Genomic DNA, 20884 nt, shown 5'->3' with positions numbered 1-20884 from the left:
CTGATCCTCTGTCCCCTTCTCTCTCTGCCCTTCCCCCGCCCATGTTCTCTGTCTCTCTCAAAGAATAAATAAACATTAAAAAAAGTTAATAAGAAAAAATAAAAGCAGGCCATCAATAAAACCCTCTCACCACAGCACTGAAAGCAAAAAGCAAATCATTTTGCAGAGAGCAATTAGCATGACGTAGATGTAAACTCCGGGTGTTTCAGTCTGAACCTTGAACAGTTGTAGACAGACTGAAGATTTAATACAGTTTCTATTCCCCACACCCACAGCAGCCCCACCCCCACCCCACCCCATACCAGGAAGTTCCCAGCCGGGCATGAATCTGTATGATACCAGCAAGGAGGGTGAAGACTGGCATGAGAGCTTCAAAAGGATCAACGGGTGGATCAGAGCCAGAACAAGAGAACAAGTAGAGAGTTGCTTATCTTACTTTTAGCTGCAGGTTTTTCCAACACCCTATTGAGAAAGTGTTGAGTCAACACCTTTGTGATCATATATAGTCTAAATATCTTCGTGCTCACACGTATCAGGAACTGTTGGTGCATGTATTTACATTTAGGTGAGCCAGACCTAGGGTAACACTATAGGCAAAAGCAGCCATAATTTTGTATCTCCCCAGATCTGCTCCTCTTATCCTTTGGGAATTCCAGTTTTTTCATACCCTCCAGAAATGGTCAAATAGGGACTAGAGATTATTTTTCCATAAGCAACTTGGTCTAGTTCATGGAATCATTTCTTTCCTCTCCTACTCACCTCACTGCAGTTATTAGATATGAGTCTGGTAATTTCCAATCTGCTGAATGGCAACTGTGATGCTGATGTTTGCTGAAGCTGCTGCCACTGCTGTTGAACATGCAGAGGTGTGCCGTTTAGGGGCCAACATCCGGATGTAGAAGGCAGTGATTCCCTTTGTCTGATCCATGAAGTCAGATGGCCTGGGTTCAAATGCAACTTTGTCATTCACTAGGTATATGAATATGAACACATCTTCGTGTACTTATCAAATGGGAATTTCAATAGCCCTTACCTGATAGAATTGTGACATGATGCATGTAAAGTGCTTAGCTAACATTAAGTGCTTATTATAAACCATCTTAGATTATCTTAGATGGGATGGCTTATAAACAACATAAACTTATTTCTCACTGTTCTCAGGGCTGGGCAATCCAAGATCAAGGTGCTGGCAGATTCAGTGTCTAGGGAGAGCCTGCTTCCTGGCTCATGGAACATCATCTTCTCACTGTGTCCTCATATGGTGGAAAAGACAAGGGAGCTCTCTGTCTTTTACGAGGATGTTAATTCCATTCATGAGAAGCTTCACTCTCATGATCTAATCTCCCCCAAAAGGACCCACCATAACATTGGGGGATTTAGAATTTTGAGAGGACATAAGCATTAGGTCTATAGCATGAACTAAGCACTGTACTAATATCGTTTTTATTGATAAGAAGCAAGGAGCGGGGAGGGGTACCTGGATAGCTCAGTCTGTTAAGCCCCCAACTCTTGATCTCAGCTCAGGTCATGATCTCACAGTTCATGAATTTGAGCCCTACATCAGGCAACACACCATCAGTGCAGAACCTGCTTGGGATTATCCACACCCCTCCTGCCGTCCTTCCTCTGTTTGCTCTCTCTCCGTCTCTCTCTCTCTCTCTCTCTCTCTCTCTCTCTCTCTCGCAGAATAAATAAACTGAAAAAAAAAATTTTTTTAATGATAAGAAGCAAGGGGAAGATACCACTCTGCATTCCATATAATAAACAGCTCTGCCCCTTTTCAACTTGGTCTTTAATGACAACAGCCCCCCACTTTAGGGTCTAGACTGGCCGGGAACAACATTAATGTTAGACAAGGTGCTAAACTCAGAAACAGTCTTCTATACAGGCTCATATGTGACTCTTGGAGTTAACCAAGTATCCAGGACATTTAATAAATTGTACCTAGTTTATTAATTACATAATTCCAGTATTTTTTCTTTCTTTTTAAAGTACCAAAAATGATCAGATAAAAAAGGAGAATATACTTAATTTTCAGGGACTTTCAGGCATTGTTAAGGAGGACCCCAAATATAATAAACTTCTCTAAAATTTGAGTTGTCCAGGTGCAAAAGACACAGGTAATATGAAATATCTCTTACAAAATGGTGCCTGGTGAATCATATCTAACCGACATTAAGGATTTCATGAATTCCTCTTGGGAATTATCTTTAAAAAAAAATCAGTCAATGAAGAGATTGAAGCAAAGAGTTCAGAAACAGAGAAACTGTAGTGGAAAAGCTGGCCGTGAGTACAGGCTCTGTTAAAAATGCAGAAATGACACTATGGAGTTACTATGGAGATTTTGCTACAGGCTGGAAAATAAATGCTAAAAATCATATAATGTATAAACTATAATAATAGTCTAAATAAACATTACTAAGAGGAATGCCAGAAGTGATAAGGTCCTTGATCTTTTCTTAGCAAGATGTTAATTACTATCAGCTAAGATATAAAGGTTTTATTAAAAAATAAACACAACTTCAACCTCTTTGTATTTTTCATAAGTTCTTTCTTAAGAGGATTCTTTCAGGGGCACCTGTGTGGCTCAGTCAGTAGAGCATCCAACTCCTGATTTCCGCTCCGGTCATGATCTCACAGTACATGAGTTCAGGCCCCATGTAGGGCTCTGTGCTGACAGCGTGGAGCCTGCTTGGAATTCTCTCTCTCCCTCTCTCTGCCCCCCCCCCCCGCCCCCCGCATTTGCACTCTCCCTCTCTAAATAAATAAATAAACTTTTTTTAAAGAAGAATCTTTTAGAAAATATTACCTCTTGTAGTCAAGAACTATGTCCTGATTTTGAATTTCAACAACTCCTTTAGCTTCACTTGTTTCTTTTTTTATACTGTATATCTGAATTAAATTACACTTATAAACAGGACTTATTATCTCTCTTCTTCCTTGCTGTCACTGGAAAACATCTTAGGTGAGTCTCATTACTGTGGACTTGTGGTTCAGGGCAGACTTGCAGTGCTAAGCAGGCCCTACTTCCCTTTTGATTCAGGGTCAAGCCATGAGTCTCACTCCTACAGTCTTATTTCACGGGCCCTGCTGCATGGCTTGCACCTGGGCCTTGGACGGGACTACCTAACCCAATCTATGAACCTACCTGAAACCAAACTTCAGGTAGAAAACTTAGGGGTCAAGAATTGGGGCAATTTGTCTCCCTTCCCAGAAGACAGCTGGGCTCCTCATATAAATAGTTTCCTTCAACTTTTCAGTTAAGGAGCTGGCTTTAAACTAAATGCCTCTTTCCTCTGTTTCCTATCACCCATGCCCTCTAGTATGCACAAGTTATAATGCTCTGCTTAAAGATGGTCTTCAGTCTTTATCCACTAAGGAGGGAGTGGCAACATCTTTTGCATAAGAAGAAAAAGAAAATATTCAAGTAATCCTTTCTAGGGCATAAATTTGACAGATTGTCGTCCTATTAGGTAAGTAAATAAAAGCTTAATATATATATACTTGTAGTTCAGTGTAATTCAGTGAAACACTTCAGACAGTGTTAGAATTATAGTAATTTGATACCATGAATGAGCCACCTTGGAATACTACTAATACTACTACTACTAATTAGTAATCTAATACGTTTTATCTATTGGTGTTCCAGGAGAATATGTACCTCTACCATTTGTCATGAGAATTACCTTGTTAGTATATTAATGGTAACTCTTTTTTTTTTTTTAAGAGTGTTTTTTAGGGGTGGCTCAGTCAGTTAAGCTTCCAACTTAGGCTCAAGTCATGACCTCACACCTCGTGGGTTCAAGCCCCATATCAGGCTCTGTGCTGACAGCTCAGAGCCTAAGACTGCTTCAGATTCTCTGTCTCCCTCTCTCTCTGCCCCTCCCCTACTCACACTCTGTCTCTCTCTCTCTCAAAAAATAAATCAGGCGCCCCTTCTGTGATGTTTTTTAATGGCTGGAGAAGATATACTCTGTTTAACCAAACTCCTATTTTAGACATTTTAAGTTATTTCTTGTGTTTTACTATTATTTACTTTAAGCAATTTCTAGAAGTAGAATTTTTGGGTAAAAGTGCCTGTACATGTTGCAGGCTTATGATACCTACTGCAAATTGCACACAGCCAATGTCTCCACCCCTCCCCCATAGTCACACTAAACTTCATTTATACCCTCACTAGAAATTCAGGCAAAGTCCTGTTTCCAGCACCTATCATTGCTAATTTCTTTAATTACTAGAGAAGGATTTTCCCCCTCATATATTGAATTGCCTTCTGTGTACTTTGTTTTCTAACTCGTGTATTCAAATTTCCTAATGATTTTTTTACTTTGAAAAATAAAATAAATAATAAGGTAATTATCCTTGTCATATATTTGCAAACACTTTCCCAGTTTATTATTTTCCCCTTTAATTTTGTTTGACATTTTTTTGGCATAGAGATGTTTTAAATTATTTATGTTGTCAACCTTATCAATCATTTCCCTTCTGTTTTCTTCCTTTGGTTTACGTAATTACACAGGAGTATTCACTCAGTGAAATTCATCCAGCACACTTATGATTTGCATACTTTTTCTGTATGTATATTTCAAAAACATTTCCCAAAAATGAATCAAAGGTAAAGATCTTTTCTAGCCTCTAAATATGTGTGTGTACACACATGCGTGCACATGCATATACACACACGTATATACATATATATTCTTTTGGCTATTTTATTCATTTTTAAAATTCTTTAATCCATTTGGGTATGCTGTCATAAAGTGAACTAACCAAATGTATTTTTCCAAACTGTCAATTAATTTTAGCAGAATCATTTTTCTTTGAGTATAGATAAATACCTTTTGTCCCCCCTCAACCTCAGCATCCACATTTGCACAGTGAATAAGATGGATTGATCTCTTCCCTACACTCTGTGTCTAAAGTTCTATAATGTAGTAACATAAATGTTAAATAATAATCAATGGTGATTTAAAACCCTAAGAGGAGGAAACCAAAACTAAATATACCAACCAGGCACTTCATCTAACAAATCCAGACAGACATGAATAACCAACCTATTAATGGAATTATGTTCATACGAGCAAAGTTCAACATGTTAAAAAGGATGAAAATGAACGTAGAAAAGCTCTTTCTTCCATACTTGTAAATAGTCCAAGGAAGAAATTACCAGCAGCAAATCTAGCCACATCAACAGTAGAGCATCATCTTCTCCCTTCCGGAGTGGGAGACCCATTTGCCCCCCCTGGTTCCCGCACATCCACATAGCCCTCCATCAGCTCCTGATATTGATCTTGGAAGCTTTGCAGACATTGACCTAGTTAGGTACAGAATCGAAATTGAATTACCATTTTCATGTTTATGCAAGTCAATTACCGTTTGCCCTTGAGCTCTTCAGGAATTGACACATTCAGTGAGTAAATTTTGGTATTGAAGCTTTTAATCCCAGAAATTGGACCTAACAGGTTTAGCATAGGAGCAAACAGGAGGTAATTCTATTCATTATTACTGAGTCACTGTTGTTTTCAATGTTTCTAGTCTCCTAATTGGAGAAGCATACATTGCCATCACCTAGCCTAGCACCAGCATTTTTGGGACCTTCTGCTCCCACTATCATTGTCATGATCACCTACTGCCTCCTGGAGTAGTAACTAGGGCAAATTCATGGAGGCACCAATACTCCCTCATAATTATGAGGACCACCTCCCACCATGGTAACCTGAGGTCCTCTCTTAATTCTTTGGTCTTTAGAACATGGGGCTTCATGAAATCAGTATATATCCCCTTTGACTCAACACCCAGGTGCTCCTGGAATTCTGGATACCAATATTAATTAAAGGCTCATATAGCTCAGGGCACCTGGGTGGCTCAGTCGGTTAAACGTCTGACTCTTGATTTCGGCTCAGCTCATGATCTCACAGTTCATGAGATAGAGCCCTGCATTGGGTTCTGTGGTGACAGTGCAGAGCCTGCCTGGGATTCTCTCTTTCCCTCTCTCCCTCGGCCCCTCCCTCGCTTGCATGCACTCAGTCTCAAAATAAATAAAACTTAAAAGTTCATACAGCCCTTAAGACTATTGACAAGACAAGCCATATTCATTGCTAAGGGCAGGAGTCGGTAATGAATTCTACTTTGTATTTACAATTGGGAACAGACCACTTTATTAACTAACATTTGTTTACTGCCTCTTTAGTCTCAGGACATTTGTCAAAATTCTAGCATGCCTGGTTTGTATCTCTGCTGGTGTCTCATTTTTAATAAGGGAAGTCAGGAGACAAAAAATGAAAACTGCCTTCCTCACTGACCATTCAATACTGACCATTCAAACACAGTCATATCGTTTTGGTTGTATTACACACCAGAGATCTTGTAATGAATTTTATTTTCTATTAAATCAAGACCTGATTTACTCTAAGGCTGAATCTACTCCAGGAGCACAGAAAAATCTGTCTGTGTTGTTCCCTAATTTGTCCCTAATAACTATAATTGTATCTATCACACATTTACTGGGGGGAAAAGGGAGTATTTTAAAATCTATTAATTTTTTGAATAGGTAATGCAGGCATCTAGTACAACATTCAAAAGACATAAAAGGACACCCAGTGAAAACTTGGTTTTCCTTCTGTGTTCTCTTAGCCACTCAGATACCCTCCTCAAGCAAAAACTATAATCAGTTTTTTCTGTATCTTTCCAGAAATAATAATCATATGCATACATACACACACATATTTCACACAAATGGTGTATGTTAGACACAGTTTTATATCTTGCTTTCTTCAATTAGCAAAATATCCTTGATAGAGTTATTTCTTGAAGAGAGATTTATTAACATTTCATAAAAAGCTACCTCAGTGAAAGATATTTTGGTTTTCTTACATAGTCGATATGAGAAGTTAGTTAAAACTGTTTATGCCTTTCAATGGAAATTTCGTCAATTATGAATGATTTTTTAAGAAAAGAAAACTGAGGGGTGCCTGCGTGGCTCAGTCAGTTAAGTGTATGACTTTTGATTTTGTTTCAGGTCATGATCTCACAGTTTGTGAGTTCAAGCCCCACATTGGGCTCTGTGCTGACCCTGCAGAGCCTGCTTGGGATTCTCTCTCTCTCTCTCTCTGTCTCTCTCTCTCTCTCTTTCTCTCTCTCTCTCTTTCCCTCCCCCTGTTCACTTTTGCTCTCCCTCTGTCTCAACATTAATAAACTTAAAAAAAAGAATGCAGGGGCGCCTGGGTGGCTCAGTCGGTTAAGCGGCCGACTTCGGCTCAGGTCATGATCTCACGGTCTGTGAGTTCGAGCCCCGCGTCGGGCTCTGTGCTGACAGCTCAGAGCCTGGAGCCTGTTTCAGATTCTGTGTCTCCCTCTCTCTGACCCTCCCCCGTTCATGCTCTGTCTCTCTCTGTCTCAAAAATAAATAAATGTTAAAAAAAAAAAAAAAAAAAGAATGCAGAGTATATCATTAATAAAGTTAAAAAAAAAAGAAGACTGATTTTCTAAGAAGGTAATAAGAATTAATTCAGAAGTTGAATATCTTCCTGCATTCAGAAAAGAAGACTGATTTTCTAAGAAGGTAATAAGAATTAATTCAGAAGTTGAATATCTTCCTGGATTCAGATATCCTGAATATCTTCCTGTATCTTATAATTTAAAATTCTTCCAGAATGACCAAGGTTTCAGACAGATTGAAGCAGACAGAGTCCTTTCAAAGATCCAAGAACGTATAGGAGAAAGAAGGTCTCTCTCCTTCTGAAACTGTGAATGCTAAAAGCCGCAGGTAGGGAGCGCCTACCACAAATACAGCCCAGAGCCAAAGCTGAGTCATGATGGGGTCATTTGAACCTCTGGATCCAGCTATGCCCGAAGCAGGGTTGGAACTAAGGGGAAGTAAGTGAGGCACTCATCTCAGGAGCAAAATTTACACGGATGCAAAAAACACCTCAGTCATCAAAAAATGTATTTTAAATAACTTTTTTTTGTCTCTTCTTTAAAGTTATTTTTTTTATTTAACTTTATTTTTTATTTTTTAAAATTTACATCCAAATTAGTTTTTATAGTGAAGCAATGATTTCAATAGATTCCTTAATGCCCCTTACCCATTTAGCCCATCCCCCCCCACAACCCCTCCAGCAACCCTCAGTTTGTTCTCCATATTTATGAGTCTCTTTTGTTTTGTCCCCCTCCCTGTTTTTGTATTATTTTTGTTTCCCTTCCCTTATGTTCATCTGTTTTGTCTCTTAAAGTCCTCATATCAGTGAAGTCATATGATTTTTGTCTTTCTCTGACTAATTTCACTTAGCTTAATACGCTCCAGTTCCATCCATGTAGTTGCAAATGGCAAGATTTCATTCTTTTTGATTGCTGAGTAATATTTCATTGTATAAATATATACCATATCTTCTTTATCCATTCATCCATCAATGGACATTTGGGCTCTTTCCATACTCTGGCTATTGTTGATAGGCTGCTATAAACATGGAGGTGCATGTGTTTAAATAACTTTTTAAAAATTAAAATTAATGTAAAAATATCCACAATTGAAAAAAAAACTTCTGAAATAAAACAGGATCCTACTGTGCACTTTCATGACCTGCCCCCCTCTCTAATCCCAGCTCTGAGATATATCTTGGTTATGAGAGCAGTTAAATTCTATAAATTCTTTTTTTCACCCAGGTTAATTTTAGGTCTGTCATTTCCAATGGAATGGGTTCTATCCAATATAGCATTTCACAACATTCTCACAGCATTGCATGATTTACTGCATGTATAGTGCTTAGCAAGTACTTGATGTGCATATAAGTGTTGATGGTTTGGGCTGTTGTTCACTCACTGAAACATCATCTCCCTTCCCCCTACAACCCTGAAACAGTCCAAACTCCCACATAAATTTATTGCAGATATCTTCAAAACTGTAAAAAACAGTCCTGTCTCCACGGGTCCCGGGAACAACCCCGGGTGTTGTGCTCTGAATCCACCACAGTGTGGGTTCCAAGGTCAAGCTGTCCACTAGTTGCTCCCAGCAGATGACCAAATGCAGCAGGGAAACAAAGGCAAGCTCATTGCAGGCTCATTCCTTACTGGTAACTTTGGTTTGAGGATTCCCCATTGGCCTTGCTGAACTGCTTAGAACTGCTCTGCATTCTAAGATCCTTCCCACCCACCTTTCTTTCCTTCCCTCTCCTTCACAGGGGTCAGAAGGGTGAGGTCTCTCCTCTATTCCCTCTCTGTCCATCTTCACTCAAAGGCATTTTCTCCAAGAAATTTCATACACTTCTAATCCTGTCTTGACATCTGCTTTTGGGAGGACCTCAACTAACCCAGCTTGTAATCATCTTTTCATTTCTGTGTGCACATTTCTCCCTAAATGACTCAGGCCATGCAGAACTATCAGACTTGTTAAAACACACACACATGCACATGCACACGTGCACACACACACACACACACACTCATTCAAAATTTCTTGGTCATCGGTTGGCGTTAGGGACTTGGCAGTATTAGTTAGGGGACACAAGGCTGTGGTTAAAATCACCAGGAACCACAAGCACTGGCAGATTATCAAGAAGCTGAATCATGGACAACTGTTCCTCCTCTTCTCCTCTCCCTCCCCCCAGCCTTTTTTGTCATCATTTATTTATTTAAATTAGTTAAGAAATAGGAATGATCCCAGTATTTTCTAGTTTAATTTTCTGAAACACCTATGTATATTCCTGGCACCTCAAAATTGGAGTTTCTGGCACATCAACCTCATTCCCATCTCCCACTACTCAATCCCAGTTATTGAGGCACCACAAGGGAACCACGTGGGTCAAATGTGTTGCCACCATTTACTCTCCTTTGTATCAATAGCTCCTCTTGAAAAACAAGCAAGCAAAAAGAATTCTTAGACCTTTTAGAGTTGTTTTATGATATCTACATTGACCAGCTTCTGCTTAAGAGAAAGGATCTACCTCAGCCACAAACCAGACTGTTGCCTGTCTTGCCCTGCAAACCTGTGCCAGAACCCAACACCTTCATGATCCATCCCCACCAGTGGGTTACCAAGCATTTTTTAAGACATAACCTTGTCATAAGAGATATCTAGTGACTCCTGACCCACCACAATGAGAGAAAGTATGCACGTCCCAACATACAAGGTCTATGCCATGCCAGAAATCTCAGTAAACCAGAACCAGTAAGCCAAAAAGCCTCCTCCTTAAAGCGGAACAGGCATGCGGGGACTATACTTACTCGTTTTATGATAATGACTTTGTTCCAAAGTCGTGATGATATCATAGCAATTTGGATACTGTTTCAATACTGGTTAATTTTCCTAGGTACTGGGAATCTCTTTCCCATAGCCATAAACACTACTAAGCTAGAAACTGATAATAATTATTGCTTCTGCAGGAACTCTAGCTAACTGGCAAGTCATAAGGAAAAAAAATATTTTTATATCCTTTTATAGCTACTAAAATTGAAGCTATACAATTGCATTACCCACTCAACAAGCATGATGTAAAATAAAAATAGACCGTTTTGAATTTTAGATGGCCTTATCAGAATCAAATAAAAGTTCATAATTCACCTAATTAGGGAAAATGCTTATCTTAGTCTGTTCGAGCTGCTATAATAAAAATGCTACAGGGGCACCTGGGCAGCTTAGTCAGTTAAGTGTCTGACTCTTGGTTTTGGCTCCTGTCATGATCTCACGGTCCATGAGACCAAGTCCTGCATTAGGCTCTTGCACTGACAGTGCAGAGCCTGCTTGTGATTCTGTCTCTCTCTCCTCTCTCTCTACCCGTCCTACCTCTCTCTCTCTCAAAATAAAAATACCGTAGACTGGGTGGCTTAAACAACAAACACTTCTCACAATTCTGGAGACTGGAAAGTCTAAGATGAAGGCACTGGCAAATTCAGTGTCTGGTGAAGACCTGCTTCCTAGTTCATGGATAGCCTTTTCCCTACTGTATACTCACATGGTGGAAAGGGCTAAGGAACTGTAGGGTCTCTTTTATAAAGGCACTAATTCCATTCGTGATGGCTCAACCCTCATGACCTAATTATTTCCCAAAGGCCCCACCTCTAAATACCATTACTTTGGGAGTTAGGGTTTCAACATATGAATGGGAGGAGGGTGGTGGTCACAAACATCAGATCCCTAGAAATACTATTCTATATAACACTTTTACAGTGATATCTTAACTATACCACCTGCTACAGGAACACTTGGACTTCCCTCCTTCACATCCCTGATTCCTTCTAAAAATGTCATCCATTCCATCATCAAGAATATAGCATTTCAAAATAACTATGCAGTCTATGATTCAGATTTCATAATACTTTCTTCCACAAGGCTGTCTAAGATTCGTAATTCCCTAACTGGCCCCAACCACCTTGTATTCACTTTCCAGCAAGATGGGACAAGGTAAAAATTTTCCATAGATCAGCATAGATCCCAAAAGATAGAAACTCTTTGACACTTCAGATGTAGCTTTTAAATCCCAATAAATTGAAGCCAAAATCATGTACATATAGGCACTTACTATTTTTTCTACTGAGATGATCCATAATTTTAATCAAATTCTCCAAGTGGTTAACAACCAAAAAACCTTAAGAACCATGTAGGACAAGTTTTGGTGCCAGGCCTATATTTACTCAGCATATATCGTTCCCATATTTCCTATGGGTAAGAACCAATGACTGATTGACTGCCTGAGGGCCTTCTCTAACTGCAGGAATGTGCTGGACTCCTGAAGGACAGACTGGGAATGATGGGGAGTTCATATCCCAGGAAAAGCCTTCAGCCATCAACATATGGGAGGTGGTAAATAAACACCCCAGCTCCCCACCCTTCAGATGGAACAACTCCAAGACTTTGTCTACACAGTGTTTCAGGATCTCCCATTGGGATTGATGCATTACCCAGAGTCAATCTACATATCAACATACCTTCTGTTGGCTTTTTTCCATGGTTATCTCACTTCCCCATTTCCCTACTTGTGTTTCCTGGAATCATATTCTAAATAAAATCTTGCAGTTACATCTGTACCTCAGGGTCAGCCCAAGTCAAACCACTACTCTACTGGTTCCCATATAAGTTATTCATCCTGGTTATGCTTAGTTCATCTATACTCTAACCAACCAATGCTAAAATCAGATGCCTGCTAAATGGGCCGAGTTCTGGGGTGCCTGGGTGGCTCAGTCGGTTAAGCATCTGACTCTTGGTTTCAGCTCAGGTCATAATCTCACAGCTTTGTGGGCTCAAGCCCCACATCAGGCTTTGCACTGATGGTGCAGAGCCTGCTTGGGATTCTCTTTCTCTCTCTGCCCGTCCCCCACTTATGCTGTCTCTGTCTCTCTCAAAATAAATAAATTTAAAAAAAATTTTTAAAAAGGGGTTGAGTTCTATATTGATCTTTGGAAACCTATCTGTGTTTCACTGACCCTTTCTATAATGATTACATTAGACCCTTGTCAACAACAAAAAAAAACATCCTGGAAAGCAAGGATTTTGTCAGAGGCAAGGAAAAGCTTTATTGCCATGCAGTTTGCAAACCAGGGAGATAACAGCCTTTGGCTGCAAACTGAAAGTACACTTCAAAGGGGAAGGATTAAGCTCAGGGTTAAATGGGCAAAAACCATAAGTTCTGTGCCCTTTATGTGGGGACTGGTCAGACTCAAGTCCCAAACTGCAAGTTTCAGGAGTACAGTGGCAAGGAGGATAGAGTTCACTATTTCTGGTAGCACTTTCAGGATGTGGCAGCCGTTCAAGAGCATGACAGGATGTGTTACAGGGGTCTTTTTGTAAATTGTGCTGAATTTTGTGCAAGCTTGCCACCTTAGGTGGTGCTGACTGGTTTTGTTCCTCATGGTCATTCAACCTGATTAAAATTTTAATTTTTTCTCCTTTTACATGAGGGAACCCATACTCTCTATTACTTGTTACTGTCTAATTATTGGGTCTTTTGTTATAACACTAGTTTGTATTTAACCTCACTATATTCCATATACACTAGAGGTAGTTTATGGAGAAAATACATTTTTCTTCCTAATATCTTAGGCTTTTGTATCTAGCATCGTACCACGTATGATTATCTCAACAGATGCAGAAAAAGCACTTGACAAAATCCAACATCTTTTACTGATAAAAACTCTCCACAAAACCAAGGATAGAAGGAAGCATCCTCATTTGATAAGACATCTATGAGGGGCGCCTGGGTGGCTCAGTCAGTTGGGCGTCCGACTTTGGCTCAGGTCACGATCTCGCGCTCCGTGAGTTTGAGCCCCGCGTCGGGCTCTGGGCTGATGGCTCAGAGCCTGGAGCCTGCTTCCGATTCTGTGTCTCCCTCTCTCTCTGCCCCTCCACCGTTCATGCTCTGTCTCTCTCTGTCTCAAAAATAAATAAAACGTTAAAAAAAAATGTAAAAAAAAAAAAAAGACATCTATGAGAAACTCACAGCTAACATTATATTTAATGGTGAGAGACTGACTGAATGCTTTCCCTCTGAGGATCAGAAACAAGAGAATAACGTCCACTTACAACTTCTCCTGTACTAGAGGGTCTAGCCATGGCAATTAGATAAGAAAAAGGAATAAAAAACACCCAGATTGGAAAGGAAGAAATGAAACTATCTCTATTTCCAGATGACATGATCTTGTTTTATATAAAATCCTAAGGAATCCACATTAAAAAAAAAAAGTCCTAATGAAATTAACAAGTGAGTTCAGTAAGGTTTCAGGATATAAAATCAACATACAAAAATCAGTTGTATTTTTATATACTAGCAACTTTGACCTTTGGGCAACTTAACATTTTTGAGCTACTCCTTCCTCAAACAATCAGAAAATGAAATTAAGAAATCAATTCTAGGGGCGCCTGAGTGGCTCAGTCGGTTAAGCGGCCGACTTCGGCTCAGGTCATGATCTCACCGTCCGTGAGTTTGAGCCCCGCGTTGGGCTCTGTGCTGACAGCTCAGAGCCTGGAGCCTGTTTCGGACTCTGTGTCTCCCTCTCTCTGACCCTCCCCCATTCATGCTCTGTCTCTCTCTGTCTCAAAAATAAATAAACGTTAAAAAAAATAAAAAATAAAAAAAAGAAATCAATTCTATTTATAACAACATCAAATATAATAAATTTAACAAAGAAATTTTAAGACTTTTACCCTGAGAACTATAAACGTTGAAGAATGAAATTTTAAAAGACCTAAATAAATAGGAAGACACCCTATGTTTATGGGCCAAAAGACTTAATATTGTTAAGATGACAACATTTCCCAAATTGATTTATAGCTGATAAGCTGAATCTTTAAAATGCATATGGAAATGCAAAAAGCCTAGAACACCCAACACAATCTTTTTCTTTTTTTAATGTTTATTTATTTTTGAGAGAGAAAGAAATAGGGTGAGAATGGTGGTGGGGCAGAGAGAAAAGGAGACACAGAATCCAAAGGAGGCTCCAGGGTCTGCAGGGCTGGAACTCACCAACCGCGAGATCATGACCTGAGCCAAAGTCGGATGCTCAACCGACTGAGCCACCCAGGTGCCCCTACCCAACCCAATCTTGAATAAAATAACAAAGTTAGAAGACTTAGACTTCCTGATTTCAAAACTTATTACAGAGCTACAGTATATAAGACAGTGTGATACTGGCATAAAAATAGAATCTATATTTTAAAATAAAAAAGATAGACTTATAGATCAATGGATTAGAAAAGAGAGTTCAGAAATAAACATTTATATTTTATGGTCAATTGATATTCTTTTTTTTCTTTAATGTTTTAAAATGTAATTTTACTTTTGTGAGAGAGAGAGAATAGGAGCAGGGGAGGGGCAGAGAGAGAGGAGAACAGAGGATTTAAAGCCAGCTCTGTGCTGATGGCAGAGAGCCTGATGCCAGGCTGGAACTCAAGAACAATGAATCATGACCTAAGCCGAAGTCAAATGCTTAACCGACTGAGCCACCCAGGTGCCCTTGGTCAAATGATTTTCAATAAGGGTGCCAAAAAATTATGAGGGATAAATATACTTTTCAATAAATGGTGCTGACACACTGGATATCCACATGCTGAAGAATAAGATTGACTCATAAACCTAAATTTAAGAGCTAAAACTTTTTTGGTTAAATGTTTATTTATTTATTTTGAGAGAGAGAGAGAGAGCAAGTTGGGGAGGGGCAGAAAGGGAGAGAGAGAAGTGCAGAGCCCAATGAGGGGTTTGATCTGTGACCCAAAGATCATGACTTTAGCCTAAATCAAGGATTGGACACTCAACCCACTGAGCCACTATGCCTAAAAATTAAGTTTTTAGTTTAAGCTAAAACTTAAAACTCTTAGAAGAAAATGTAGGAGTAAATTTTAATGAGCTTGGATTAGGTATAGGCTTCTAAGTCACAGCACCATAAACACAGGGAGAAAAGAAAATTCTCGGCAGCCCTTTGTGACCTGAGGGGAAAAATAAAAGGGTATGAAAAGGAGCTGACCCAGGATATCAGGAGGCTCAATGTTTATTCCTTCTTCTTGAAGATTATAACCTACTTTGGTTTATTTGTTTTTTGACTTGAATTGAGACCTTTCCTTCTTGCTGCCTTTATTGGGCTCTCAACCTTGAGAGATTAACTGGAATCTTAGTATTGGTCTAAGAAGTTGGCCCCTAGAATCTGCAGGCATGTCTTTTGGCAGATGGCTTTTTGCAGTTCTGCAGACCAAACCTAATTATCCACTCTGAGTTGTCATCTGAGTTTCTATCTGAGTTGCCAATGTTTGTCCATTTGATTCTTCTTCTGTCCATTAAGCAATTTTAGTGCATGAAAGAGCATCTAAAAGAATGTCAGGAAACCAGCAGCCATTTATTGAGAGCCATATGGGATATCCTGGCACTATTCACCAGAAGTCCATTTCTTTCCTTAATCAAGCAAGAAGGAAATGTATAATATTGTAATAATAATAATAAAAAAAAAAACTCAAAAAAGACATGGCCTAACACATCTGCAGAATAGTCTACAAAATTCCTGTCATGTTAACAGAGTTTAACATATGCACTGAATGCAATTCCACTTGGTCAAGCCAGAATGTACTTAATCTCTATCAGAGATTACAAAAAAACCTAAAATGCCACAAATTGCCCTGTATTCCTTTCTTGCTTAGCAACAGAAGGGAAATTAAATAAGCAAGTCAGCCAAAGTTTATTTTTATATGCAATAAAGTTTTCATAAAAGTGAAATTATAAAGCTCAGTGGAGTCAAGAATGCTTTTTTTTTTTTAGATTATTTATTGAGAGACAGACAGATAGACAGCATGAGTGAGGGAGGGACAGAGAGAAAGAGACAGAGAATCCCAAGCAGGCTCCATGCTGCCAGTGGAGATCCCACCATGGGGCTGGATCCCACACACCGTGAGATCATGACCTGTGCTGAAATCAAGAGTGGGACACTTAACCTACTGAGCCATCCAGATACCCTGAGAATGCTTTTAAATGATAAGGGGGCTTCTTCAATCTTTCAAGTACTTTTGAATCAGGAATGTATAACTGACTTTTAAACATGTAAAATTAGGGACAGGTAAGATCACCTTGATAACAAGCCCATCTATAGAATAATACAATTATTCCTTTATCAGAAATTTACAAGTTTCCTAGTTCTTGAGAACTTGAGTTGTGAACTGGGATATGTTCTCCCTACTAGCAATCTGAAATTAGAAACATACAAGGTAACTGCAAAAGGCTGTCCCAGCTTGGGAGTCACCTGGAGGTCCAAAGAATAGCCTTACCCTGCCTACTCCCACTATCCCTGGGCATCTCCTCTATTTCATCTTCTCTTCTTCACTACTGATTAGCAGAATGCATAGCTGATAAAGGTTCTGCTCCCCAATTTTTTAAAAAGATGATTTCTTTACTTTTTTTACTTTTTAATTTTTTTTATGGAATCTCTACCCCCATGTGGGGCTTGAACTCACAACCCTGAGATCAAGAGTAGCATGTTCCACGAACTGAGCTAGCCAGGCACCCCTTCTGCTCCCCAGTTTAAATGTTTGTATGTGTGTGTGGTGGTGGTAGGGGAGGGGGGGCTGGGTTCTACACCACCAACTGATTCTCTAACACCAGCCAGGTGTCCTAAAATTCATCTCAGTTCTGACACTATCTACCCAGAGACTGCATCAGATTCCATAGGTTGAGGGCTCAGTTTACAAGTGGCCCCTCCCCCACCTTATCACTTGTGCTTCTGACCAACCAGTTATAGATTAGGGGTTCCAATAACCCTCTCCGTGGGTTTAATTTGCTAGAGTGGACCTCAGATGCCAGGTGCCACAGCCAGGTTGTCATCTGTGCTTCTCACCGAATGCCTATAAATCAGAGGTTCCCACACCTCCCTCCTTGGGTTTGATTAATTCACTAGAGCAGCTCACAGAACTCAGGAAACCCATTTATCTACTTGACTACCAGTTTACTACAAAGAATATTAAAGGATACAAATCAACAGCCAGATGAAGAGATATACAGGGCAAAGGCTCAAACAAAGGGGCATTTGTAATAGTTGAGTTTGGGGCCCTGCATGGTGGCATGCATGGAAGAGTTCTGGTTCACCTACAGGGAAGTTCCCTGAACCCTGGCCTTTTGGATTTTTATGAAGGCTTCATTACACAGGCATGATTGATTGAATCACTGGCCACTGCTAATTGATTCAACATCCAGCTCCTCTCCCCTCCTCAGAATTCAGAGGGTGGAAATGAAAGTTCCACCCCTCTATTCAAGACTGGTTCTCCTGTGGGCGCCTGGTGGCTCAGTCTGTTAAGCATCCAACTTCCTTTCAGGTCATGATCTCACAGTTCATGGGTTCAGGCCCCGTGACAGGCTCTGTGCTGACAGCTCAGAGCCTGGAGCCTTCTTGGGATTCTGTGTCTCCCTTTCTATCTGTGTCTCCCCTGCTCACACGTGCTGTCTCTCTCTCTCTCTCTCAAAAATAAATAAACATGTATAATATCATGCCAAATTATGGAAAGAGCCTAAATGTCCATCAACTGATGAATGGATAAAGAAATTGTGGTTTATATACACAATGGAGTACTACATGGCAATGAGAAAGAATGAAATATGGCCCTTTGTAGCAACATGGATGGAACTGGAGAGTGTGATGCTAAGTGAAATAAGCCATACAGAGAAAGACAGATACCATATGTTTTCACTCTTACGTGGATCCTGAGAAACTTAACAGAAATCCATGAAGGAGGGGAAGGAAAAAAAAAAAAAAAAAAAAAAGAGGTTAGAGTGGGAGAGAGCCAAAGCATAAGAGACTCTTAAAAACTGAGAACAAACTGAGGGTTGATAGGGGGTGGGAGGGAGGGGAGGGTGGGTGATGGGTATTGAGGAAGGCACCTTTTGGGATGAGCACTGGGTGTTGTATGGAAACCAATTTGACAATAAATTTCATATATTGAAAACATAAATAAATAAATAAATAAATAAATAAATAAATAAATAAACAAACATTAAAAAAAAAAAAAAAGACTGGTTCTATAGGCAATCAGCCTCCAAAGGTAGGGAATTTCCAAAAATCACCTCATTAGCAAACCTAGTGGTGGTGAAAAGGGGCTGGTTATGAATAACAAAACATCCATTTCACCTTTATGGCTCTGAAGCATTTTCAGGAACTGAAGACAAGAGACCAGACATTATAACAAAAGGTGTTCTCATTGCTCTTATTGCTCTAGAAATTTCAAGAGTTTTGGCAGCTATGAGCCAGGAAGTGTAGATGAAGATCAAATATATATGAGAAATATTTCTCATATATATTTGCTCATTCGGATGAACAAAATATTTTTTTCTGAATGACCATATGTATGTGTGTATGTATGTATGTATGTATATATATATATATATATATATATATATTTTTTTTTTTTTTTTTTCTTTTAAGTAGGCTCCATGCCCCGTGTGGAGCCCAATGTGGAGCCCAACGCAGAACTTAAGCTCATGACCCTGAGATCAAAAGTTGGATGCTTAACCAACCGAACCACCCAGGCACCCCAATCTATTTATCTATCTTCCTTCCTTCCTTCCTTCCTTCCTTCCTTCCTTCCTTCCTTCCTTATAAATCACAGCTTATACCTTCCCAAACTAATTCATAAGGTTGCAACAGTTGCCTGGAGTCTATGGTCCCAAGCTTTCTATTCTTGCTGATTCTCCTGCTATTCACTCAATGCCAACCAGGTCCTTCACCCCAATTTTCCCCTATATCCCCACCAGCGTCTATCCATGCTAGATCACTTATCCCTACCTGAACAATCTGCCAATTCTCCCCTTCACATGTTCAAATGTAAATGTAGTCTCTTCTCTCTAAACTATAATATTAGTCCCACATCCTAAATATATGCAACTTGCCCTCAAACATTCGATGCTCCATTGTTCCTGGAAAAAGAATAAGGTTTGACAAAGAAGTCTTGGCTCCCAATTCTATGTCTGAGGGAGACAAGTTGCTTTACTGGAGTGTGGAGTTGGCCTTGTGAATGCAAGTTCCAAAGAAACATTCTTCTGAAGGATGTATCATCATGTTCTGTCAGAAGACTATAGGCTAAAAAGGTATTTATCAGCTTCCTTGTGAAATTCATATTTACAGCATGGCTGCTATGAGCTTTACAACAAATGTAAAAAAACTAATTCCTCAAAGGAGTATAATCTAAGTTCCAAAATCTGGATCTCCAGCCAGGTTGTCTCTCTTTCTGGCATCTCCACTTGGATGTCCCCCAGGCGCCAAAAACCTAACATTTATACTCTACTAAACCTGCTTGTCCTCTGTTCCCTATTTACTTAATAGCACCCTTATCCACTGATTGCCCATACCTAGAAACCTGACCTGGCTTTGTTTCCTGTTCCTCAGAGCCCACATTCAACTGGGCTCAAATCCTGCTGGTCCTTTCTCTGAAATGTCTCCTGTTCTCTCACCAAAACTGGAGTTCACACCCTACCAGCTTTTACTGTAACTATGACAATAATTTCTTCAATGATCTCCTCCTTTGTTTCTTCCTACTTCCTTCAGATCTATCCTTGTACTACCTCTAGAGTTTCTTTCCAAAACAAAGGTAGCATTAGGAAAGGCCCTTTCTATTTATTTTTAAATGTTTATTTATTTTGAGAGAGAGAGAGAGAAAGAGCGAGCATGGATGGGCAGTGAGAGAGGGGGAGAGAATCCCAAGCAGGCTCCAAGCTGTCAGCACAGAGCCTGACAGTGGGGCTTGATCTCACAAACCATGAGATCGTAACCTGAGATGAAATCAAGAGTGGGACACTTAACTGATTGAGCCACCCAGGCGCTCCCACCTTGATCATATTTTTAATGAGCTCATGCCCTTTCACCATTTTCCTAATTTGTCTTTTGTCATCTTATTAGAGGCTTAATCGTTTTAGTTTGCATTAAGTTGTTGAGGCATTCTATATATTTTCCTATTCAAATGATAGAATAATAGTTTAGAATGTCAACTATTGTCTTACTGATTATATTTCTGAATTGAAATGTTCAGATTTGGGCTTGAATTGTGAAAGAACACTTTTCCTAAAATCTAAATTAATTCAGTCAACAAATAGGTTTTGAGGTCAAATTTAGCACCGACCACAAAACTAGATGTTGGGACTACACTAGAAAGAGAAACAGACATGTTTCCTGCCATTGGGGGAGTGGGATAGGCATTAATCAAATGATCAAATAATTTACACATTCAAGTATAGAACTGTAATTATGCCAAGTCCTCTGAAGAGGAGGTGCCTAGTACTTTGGGAAACCCTGATTCTGAAAGTTGATTTAATTAGGGGCTCATTTTAGAAGGAAACACTCTGAAATGGGAACCATGACTAGGAACTACCCACCTGGTAGGTCAAATGTTCCAGGCATAAGTGACAGCATCTGCAGAGTGGGTGCAGCAATAGGAGGG

General features: G+C 39.6%; 1 long non-coding RNA gene across 2 annotated transcripts in view; it reads right to left on the bottom strand.

Moving 5' to 3' along the window:
• LOC122230340 overlaps positions 1 to 20884 on the bottom strand; it is a 125927-nt gene that overhangs the window by 94905 nt on the left and 10138 nt on the right. For both annotated transcript variants that reach the window (XR_006207385.1, XR_006207384.1), the window contains exon 3: positions 760 to 941. This is a non-coding gene — a long non-coding RNA (uncharacterized LOC122230340). The remainder of the gene's footprint in view (positions 1 to 759; positions 942 to 20884) is intronic.

The sequence above is a fragment of the Panthera leo genome, chromosome C2, assembly GCF_018350215.1.
Source record: "Panthera leo isolate Ple1 chromosome C2, P.leo_Ple1_pat1.1, whole genome shotgun sequence".
Classification (NCBI taxonomy): Eukaryota; Metazoa; Chordata; class Mammalia; order Carnivora; family Felidae; genus Panthera; species Panthera leo.
The sequence above is the reverse complement of the archived record's forward strand: the minus strand, read 5'-3'. Positions and strand labels throughout refer to the sequence as shown.